General features: G+C 50.3%; 1 pseudogene; it reads right to left on the reverse strand.

Moving 5' to 3' along the window:
- Positions 1 to 5,642: 5,642 nt before the first annotated feature.
- LOC120748134 (zinc finger protein 239-like) lies at positions 5,643 to 7,051 on the reverse strand (annotated as a pseudogene).
- Positions 7,052 to 9,347: the final 2,296 nt, after the last annotated feature.

The raw sequence follows: 9,347 nt of genomic DNA on the forward strand, positions 1-9,347 counted from the left end.
TGAAATGCTATAACTAAAATGGTAGGATTTTTGGAAGAGAAAAATAAATATCTTGGTGCTTGCCTTTTTCTTTGGAGGGTAAAACCAGCATGTAAATGATGATGAGTTTTATGCAGAAAAAAAAATTCAAATTAAACCAAATTTTTGAATATCACATTGCATTATATTGTAACTTCAATGCACACCTGAAGAGAAGAGAGTTTACTACAGTTAGGACTAAACTGTTGAGAGTATTTAAAAACAGTATTAGAACGGATATTTGTTTTAATGGTGACTATTTGTTGTGTCCGATTGTTGAAAGCATAATTTTGTGGTGAGTCCTTTCTGGGTTTTTTCTGACTGTGGATCATCTGCATTCCCAGGGGCAGTGGGCTGTGGCAGGCGTGGCTGGGAGGGACGCCCGCCGCTCCCCGCGGCCATCCTGCCCATGCTCTGCTCTCCGGTCCCGGTGTGGGGGGCGCGGCGCTGCTCGGGGCCCCTCAGGATGGGGTTACTTGTGGGAAGTGTAGAATAAGGACTTTACAATCAGAAATTGTACAGCAGGTATGTTTTCTGTCCAGCTGGGACACATGGGGGGATGTCTCCTCCAAACCATGAGTACCTGGTCAGAGCAAGGTCCAGGTTTAAATACACATTGATCCCACAAACCCACACTTCCCCACCCGCCCATTCCCCGCCTTCTCTCGCTTTGTATTCTAATTAGCTGTCACAGCTCCCCATGCTCCTGAGCTGGGCTCTTGGGAGGAAGGCTGATGTCTTCCTCAGGTTGATCTTCGCTTCTGGGCAGGCACAGTGGAGGTTTGGCTATTTTTCAGGTCACTTTGCCAGAAATTAGGAGCTTGATTTTGCTGGGTTCAAGCCACAAATTTCTGCTTTGTCGATTTTTGACAAATCCCTGGGTCCCGATTTGCTGAGTTTCAACATTATACATCTTACCTGTATGACTTCTACTTAGTAACTACCTAACAACCAGGCTTAATTACGAATCTTCTATGTGATCTCAGTAAAAGTTGTTTCTTTACTTCTACAAATCAACAAAAGCTGCTTCTAAAATCTTGTATTTTTATATTCATAAACATCCTCCATATCACGTGTAGTTAGGTTTTTCTCTAGTACAGTATCAGCGTACGAGGGCCCGCAGCAGACGGGAGTTGGGGCTGTTGTAGGAGAGGTGGCAGTGGCTGGTAGGGCTTTCCCAGCTTACAAGATGTTGGCCACGCTTTACCGGGTGAATTTTGCTGTGGTGGGGGAGGCAGGGAACGCAGTGCCGCTTCTGTTCTGCTTTGTAGTTGCCTGAGGCTTCGCACGCTCCCCTCTCTTGCCATCTCTGTCGCTGCTGCTCTGCTTTCGCAGAGGCTGGGCTGAGAGGGGGCACGCCGCTAGGAAGGGTCTCCCCGGCCCCGACCACCCGCCCCACTCGGCTCTGGCTGAGGCCACATGGTGCAGGGCAGCAACAGCATTTTGGGATATTTTCAGGGTCCCCTCAGGTTATATGGATCAGGGGAGCAAGGGCTGTCTTGTGGTTCTCCCTCCCCAGCCCAGGCACTTACAGGCTCTCTCTGGCTGCACAGAAGGGATCGATACCATTGCTAGCGTTGTTACCAGGGAATGCAGTTTGGTGGTGGTGGTGGGTGGCTCTGCTGCATTTTGTTGATGACTGGGGCTGCTCACAGCTGGCAGGATGTGATGTCCCACAGTCCCGGGGTGCCGGCAGTGCCAGCCGGATCTCCCATTCTCTCGGGTTCTGACTGCTGCCCTGGATCCCTCAGAGTCTCTCACGTTTCTCCAATCCCAACTGTGGATGTGGCGGTACGTGGTAGCTTGTGCCCCTGGGTGCAGGTGGCTCTACACATGGCTCGGGGGCTGCCTGGTTGGCTCTGGTGGTGGGACAGCTGGCTTCTGTTCTGGCCTCTTGAACAGGATCATCCCCCACCATGTGGCGAGTGCCATCTTGGGTGAGTGCCCCTCGTTCCAAGTGCTCTCCACCATCTTGGGGTTTTCCGGGGGATTTTCTCCGTGGCGCTTTATGGGGTGCAGCACCTAAAGGTGGTTTCTGTAGCTGAGTTGTGGGTGGACCTGGGCATGCTGAGGATGGGCTTGGCACAGGTGGTAGTGGGGAAGCTCTAGTGAATAACAGCTGCTTTCCCCTCGGATTTTCACCACCTGCTCTGCCTGGCTGCGTGTCCTTGGTGGGCTCTTTTGTGGGTGGTGTCTGCAGCATCTTTACCGCCGTCTCCATGTCCTGCTCAGCTTCCAACCACCCCAGCAAGTCTGAAACAATTTTCCAGGGCTTTATAAGGTGCTCATACTGGGAGCAGCCACTTTCAGCACCAAGACCCCCAAACCCCTTTCCCAACCATCCCACGCCTCCAGGCCCTGCAGCCCCCACCGGGGTCCCAGCAATCCCAGGGGTCCCCCCGTCTCAGGCTCTCCGCTTTCCGGTTCTGGGGCTCTCCTCTCTCTGGGGTCCCACTCAGGGAAGCCGTGGCTCTTCCTGGGCTCCCCAAACCCGGTGTCCCCCCATCAGTCCCGTGCAGCTCCCACGTGGCCCCAGCAGAGCTTGGAGGGCCCGGCCCGGGAAGCCCAACCCCCACCGCGGGGGGACCTGCATCCCCCCGGCCCCCACCGGGGCTCTGCTGCCACCAGCACCCCCCAAAAACACATCCTGGGGAGCGCCCAATGTCCCCATGAGGGGCATCTGCGGATTAGCTTTGGAACCCTGCAAGCTCCAAACATTCCCCCCAAAAACCCAAACCCAGCTCACCCCCCCGCCCCGGGATATTTGGGGTGAACAACCCCTCCATGGGCACTTGTGGGATGGGGGATCAATATTCCCAGGGTGCAGCGAGTTCCAGGAGCACTAGATCCGCTGCTGCCTCCGTTCCTCTCCTTCTGCTTCATGCTGCCGCTCTATCTCTTCCTCCCTCCCTCGTCCTTCTCCCCCATTCTCAACCCCAAACTCTAAGGGTGGGGTCAATGAAAGTGGGGTAGCTGTGAGGGAAACGGGCCCAATTTGGCTTAAAATCACCCAAATGGGTCTAAAATTGCCATAAAAGGTCTAAATTCACCCTAACACCAATCATGTTTGATGTCAAATCACCCAATGGGCCCTAAAATCTACCCTAAATCCACACAGTTTGGTCTAAAATCAGCCAAATTAAGTCAAAATCATTCAAAGCGGTCTCAAATCAGACCTAAGGGGCCTAAAACTGCAAAAACTGTTTCAAAACCCTCCAAACTGGTTCATCACCTTTCAACCTCCAAAATGGGCATAAAATCCACGCAGAAAGTACCTACATATCCCTAAACTCACCCAAATGGACCTGTAGTCCATTCTACAACCCAGCACATTTGGCCTAAATTCACCCAAACATGGGGTAATCCCACCCAAATGGGCTTAAAATCTTCAGAGGGATCTAAAATCCACCCTGACTGCCCAACTTATCCTAAAATCACCACATTGATACCAAACACCACAAGTTTGGCCTAAAATCAGCCATATGGGCCTAAAATTCACACTAAAAGGCTCAAAACCTCAGCCTAAACCTGCCCAGTTTGGCCTAAAATCACCCAAATGGGCCTATAATCATCAAAAAGGATCTAAAATGCACCCTAAACCCCAGCAGATTTGGCCTAAAATCATCCAAAGGGGCCTAAAAATCACCCTAAGCCTGCCCAGTTTGCCCTAAAATCACCCAAACAGGCCTAAAATCTCTGGGACCGAGTCCAAAACCAGGATCAGCACCAGACCCAGCACCAAGACTGAGATCAACACCAGAACTGAGACTGGCACCAAGAGCAGCATCTCTCTGGGACCGGCACCGAGACCAAGACTGGGAACAGAACCCACACCAGAAATGAGACTGGCCCTGTACTGGCACTGGGACTGAGAATGCTCTGAGACAGACCCAGACTGAGACCGGAACTGAAACCGGCACCAGCACCGAGACTGGCACCGCGTCTGGACCGAGATTGAGACTGGGACCAGAACCACTCCGGGATCGAGCTCGGCACCGGGACTGGAATCAGCACCAGGAGCGCTCCGGGACTGACACCGAGGTCAGAACCGGGACCAGGATCAGACCCAGAATTGCTCCAGGACTGGCTCCAGGACTGCTGTGTTCGTTCCACAGCAGTGGAACGGAACATTTGGCCGTGCCCCCGGGTGGGGCTGGGAGGGATCCCTGGGCAGGGCAGGAACACCTCAGTTCACATTGTTACAGTGCAACCATCCTGGTCCATATGATCCCAGTTTGAATGATCCCATTATCTAGGGTTCTGATCCAGATGGTCCCAGCCTGTGAAATCCATCCATGGGATCCCAGTGTGTACAATCCCAGTTTGTAAAATCCCAGTCCAGGTGAACCCAACCCATACAATCCCAGTCTGTAAAATCCCAGTCCGTGTAATCCCAACCCATACAATCCCAGTCTGTACAATCCCAGTCCATGAGCCCAACCTTTACAATTCCAGTCCATGTAATCCCAACCCATACAATCCCAGTCTGTACAATCCCAGTCCATGTAATCCCAACCCATACAATCCCAGTCTGTACAATCCCAGTCCATGTAATCCAAACCCATACAATCCCAGTCTGTACAATCCCAGTCCAGGTGAGCCCAACCTGTACAATCCCAGTCTACAAGGTCCCAATCTGTATCATCTCAGTCTGGATGTTCCTGATCCATTCGGCCCCGGTCTGTGCAGGCCCAGTCTGTAGGATCCCAGTCCATGTGATCCCAGTCTGTGGGAGCCCGGTCTGTCTGCTCCTGCATGGCACATACTCCAAGACTCTGGAATTCCAGTTCCCAGCAAGGAAAAGCTGTTCCAGCCCTTGAAGGCAAAGCTCTGAATGAGGGGGCAAAACCAGAGTGGAGCAAAATCCTACAGTGACTGCCAGTCTCCAGAACTTCATCCATGCTTGTTGTAGCTCCAGGATTGGGAATTAAATCAGGGCAGGGTCATTGATGGGAGCTGTCCTGGGTCGAGGGAGACACTGAGAGACAAACAGAGCAGGCAGAGAGAGGCACGAGAGAAAGGAGAACACAAACACTGAGAGGAATGACAAGATTTGTCTTTACAAACAAGCCCTGGGTCTGCTGGTAGATCAAACTAGCACTGAGAGATAAGTGAAACAATGGGAAGGATTCTACTGATTGATGAATGGAAAAGAAGATACTTGCCTTTACAAACAAACCATAAGTTTGTAAATGAAATTGAATATTGAAAGATGAAAGCAACAATGGGGAATAACCCATAAATCCCATAAAAATTGAAAATTGGGGTGGTTATACATTAAAAGGGGAATCTTAGGCATTTCGGGAAGTCTGTACCTCTCAAAAAAAAAAAAAAAAAAAAAAAATCAGCCAATGGGGAAAGAGAGAGGGAAATGCAGCCAGGAAATTATTAGGATAAAAAAGGAGGCTGCGTCCTCTGAAAAACTGAGAGACTGCAAGGTAAATGCCCCATGGCCTCTCCCTTTATTCGAATAAAGTAAAAGGACTCCTCTGTCTCCTTTTTGGATATAAACCTCTGGTGTGCGTGGATTAATTTCCCTAACACAATCAGCTGAGAAGGTGGCACAGTGAAAACAGAACTGACACGGACTGAAAATGAATGAGACAGAAATCAATAAGCCTGAATGTTTGATTTACTATCAAATACATCCCACTCACCCAGCCCCACACAATCCTAATCCCATTGTTCCAAATTTGGATCCCACATCTCCCAATCTCCTTCCAACCCCATCTCACCCTGGAAGCTGTGGAATCGAGTAAGTTTGGCATGGGATTGAGTTTTTCTGAGGTGGGAACAAGCCATTTGGGGTGGGATTGAACCCTGTCAGTTAAATGTGAGTTGTTCTCAGTGGGATTGGAGTGGTTTTGAGGTGACAGACCAATTCCTCTTGGCTTCTGGAGCACAAAGAGGGTGAAGAGAAATAATTAAGTCCAAAAAAAATGTGCAGGTGTCTTCCCAACATGGACCACAGTGAATGTGGGTCACCAGGGCTCTGTCCAACATGCAGCCTCCAGCGGGGGATGCAGTTGGAGCAGTGCACGAAGCTCTTCCTGCACTGGGGGCACTCACAGGGCTTCCCTTACTGGTGCCTCAGTTGGTGTCTGGTCATGTCAGACCTCCGTGAAAAGCTCTTCCCACACTAGGGACACTCATGGGGCCTCTCCGCAGTGTGGATGCGCTGGTGTCTGACGAGGGTGGAGTTCTGCATGAAGCCCTTCCCACAGTCGGGGCAGCAGAAGGGCCTCTCCTCTGTGTGAATCCACTGGTGCAACAGAAGCTTGGAGCTCGTGCAGAACCTCTTGCTGCATTTATCACACTCATAAGGCCTCTCCCCAGTGTGGGTCCTCTGGTGGCGGATCAGGTCCCAGCTCTGTATGAAGCTCATCCCACATACATCACACTCGTGGGGCCTCTCCCCGGTGTGGATGCGCCTGTGGGTGATGAGGTTGGAGTTGTGCTTGAAGCCCTTCCCGCAGGTGGGGCAGCGGAAGGGCCACTCCTCTGTGTGTGTCTGCTGATGTTCAAGGAGCTGGGAGCTGGTCAGAAACCCCATCCCACACTCAGAACACTTGTAGGGCCTCTCCCCAGTGTGGATCCTCTGGTGACTGATCAGGTGGAAGTTGTTCCTGAAGCTCTTCCCACATTCCCCACACTCGTAGGGCCGTTCGTCTGTGTGAATCCTCTGGTGGCGAAGCAGGTCGCACCGCCAGCTGAAGCTCTTCGCACACCCAAAGCACTTGTGGGGCTTCTCCCCATCATGAAGCTGCTCATGGACCACCAGGTCTGAGCTCTGGCTCCATCTCTGGTCGCCTTCCTGGCACAGGGTGGCTCTTTCCTCCTCAGATCCTCGTGATCTGCTTTTGCAGTCTCTTCTCACCAGGGATCGCCAGGACTTTTCCTCCCCATTGGATTCCTGCCCCGTGGAGCTGCGCAAAATGGCCTCTTCCACGAATATCTGGCGTGGGGATTTGTCCTCCCTGGTCTCCATGCTCAGCTCCTTGTCTGGGGGAGGAAGGACAAGGAGAGGATGGGATTTGCCTCCGTGCCAGAGGGAAGGGGAAGGAGATCCCCTCAGTGCGTCCCCGGCAGGACGGCGTCGGCTGCGGGGTTGTCCTGGTCGGTTTCACGACTGGGTGTGGCTCTGGACGCTTCCCTTGGAGCGTCTCCAAGGCATGGAACATTGGAGCTGCCCCCAGCTGTGGTGTCCCTGAGAGGGGAACCTTGGAGCTGCCAGCACGGTGATGTCCCAGAGAGGGGAACGCTGGGGCTGTGCCACTCCTGGCCCGGCCCCAAGAGCTCTGGCAGCACCTGGAGGAGACACCAAGGCTGAGCTGGGAGGGAGGCAGCAGGATCATGGAGTGCAGGCCCCTGCCCTGCACAGACAGGCCAAGAGTGGCAGCCTGGGCATCCCCGGGAGCGGTGTGCAAAGGCTCCTGGAGCTGCTGCAGCCTCGGAGCTGTGAGCATTGCAGTGGCTGCAGAGCTCTGGGGAAAGGCCCCGGCCCTGGCTTGGGGCTCAGCCGGTGGCCCAGGCAGCAAATGAACTTGCAGCTTGTGGCCCAGAGCAGGGAAGAGCAGGCAGTGCTGGCTGGGAGAGCCTCTGGGCAATGGCCTGCAGCACCAGTACACAGGTGTACCTCAGTTCCTGAGTGTTTATTAGTCTTAGCTGTCTACTTTCAAGATTTCCTTGAAGATTAGTTGAGCAGGCTTCCATCCCTTTCCCTGCACTTCTTGTCATCCCATTCTCTCTTTGCTTTTCACATGCTGTCATAATTTTCCCTTTTTCTTTTTAAGCTGGCATGTCTTCAATTTCTTTTCTTCTCCTTCTTATATTTAACTTTCTTGACTGATTTCGGAATTTGAATTCAAGTACTTTTGCAAGTGTTTGTCCTTTTCAGTGTCCCTCGTTTCATTCCAGTACATTTGGTCTCAATCCCTCCAGTTCCAAATTTTCCTCAGTTGTGTTCACTCACAATGTTTCTCATCATATCTCCTTTTCTGTGCATTGGATAGTCTCTGTTCTCTCTTTTCAAGATTTCATTGAAGATTCATTGGGCAGGCTTCCATCCCGTTCCCTGCACTTCCTGTCATCCCATTCACTGTTTTCAAGTGCTTTCAAAATTTTCCCTTTTTCATTCTAATCTTTCATGTCTTCCATTTCTTTTCCTCTCCTTATATTCAACTTTCCAGCATGATTTCAGCATTTGAATTGGAGTACTTTTGGGAAGTGTTGGTCCTTTTCACTGCCCCTCATTTCATCTCAGTCCATTTGGTCTCTATCTCACCATTTCCAAAAATTCTTCGTTGGTTTCATTTGCACTGGTTTTCATCATATCTCCTTTCCTGAGTGTTTGTTAGACTTTGTTCTCTGTTTTTAAGGTTTCATTCCCTTTCCCGAAAGGAGACTTTCCTTTAGGAAGAGGGAATGAAATCTTGCGATTTCAATGAAGAATAATTAGGCAGGCTTCCATCCCTTTCCCTGCACTTCTTGTCGTCCCATTCACTCTTTGCTTTTGAAGTACTTTCAATGTTTTCCCTTTTTTATTTTAAGCTGGCATGTCTTCAATTCCTTTCCCTCTCCTTCTTTTATTTACCTTTCTTGCCTGATTGCATCATTTGAATTGGAGTTCTTTTGGCAAGTGTCATCCATATCATTGTTCCTCATTTCATGTCAGTCCATTTGGTCTCAATCCCTCTGGTTCCAAATTTCTCAGTTGTATTCATTTGAACTGTTTCTCATCATATCTCCTTTCCTGAGTGTTTGTTAGACTTTGTTCTCTCTTTTCAAGATTTCATTGAAGATTAGTTGGGCAAGCTTCAATACCTTTCCCTGCACTTCTTGTCATCCCATACACCTTTTGATTTTCATGTGCTTTCAAAATATTCCCTATTTTCATTTTATGACTGCTTGTCTTCAATTCCTTTACCTCTCCGTTTTTATCTACCTTTCTTGCCTGATGTCAGCATTTGAATAGGAGTACTTTTGGCAAGTGTGGGTCCTTTTCACTACCCCTCATTTCATCTCATTCCTTTTGGTCTCAATCACTCCAATTCCAAAAATTCTCTTTTTTTTTTCATTCCCAGTGTTTATCATCATATCTCCTTTCCTGATCATTTGTTAGGGTTTGTTCTCTGTTTTCTACATTTCATTCCCGTTCTCTAAAGGAAAGTCTTCCTTTCGGGAAATGGAATGGAATCTTGCAATTTTAATGAATCTTAATTGGGCAGGTTCCGTCCCTTTCCCTGCACTGATGTGGCTCTCTCTCCCCGAGAACCCCTGCTCTGTTTTTGCCTTGGCTAGCTCGGGAGAGAAACCATGCCAGAAGGAAT

This window comes from Hirundo rustica, unplaced genomic scaffold, assembly GCF_015227805.2.
Source record: "Hirundo rustica isolate bHirRus1 unplaced genomic scaffold, bHirRus1.pri.v3 scaffold_588_arrow_ctg1, whole genome shotgun sequence".
NCBI classification, from domain to species: domain Eukaryota; kingdom Metazoa; phylum Chordata; class Aves; order Passeriformes; family Hirundinidae; genus Hirundo; species Hirundo rustica.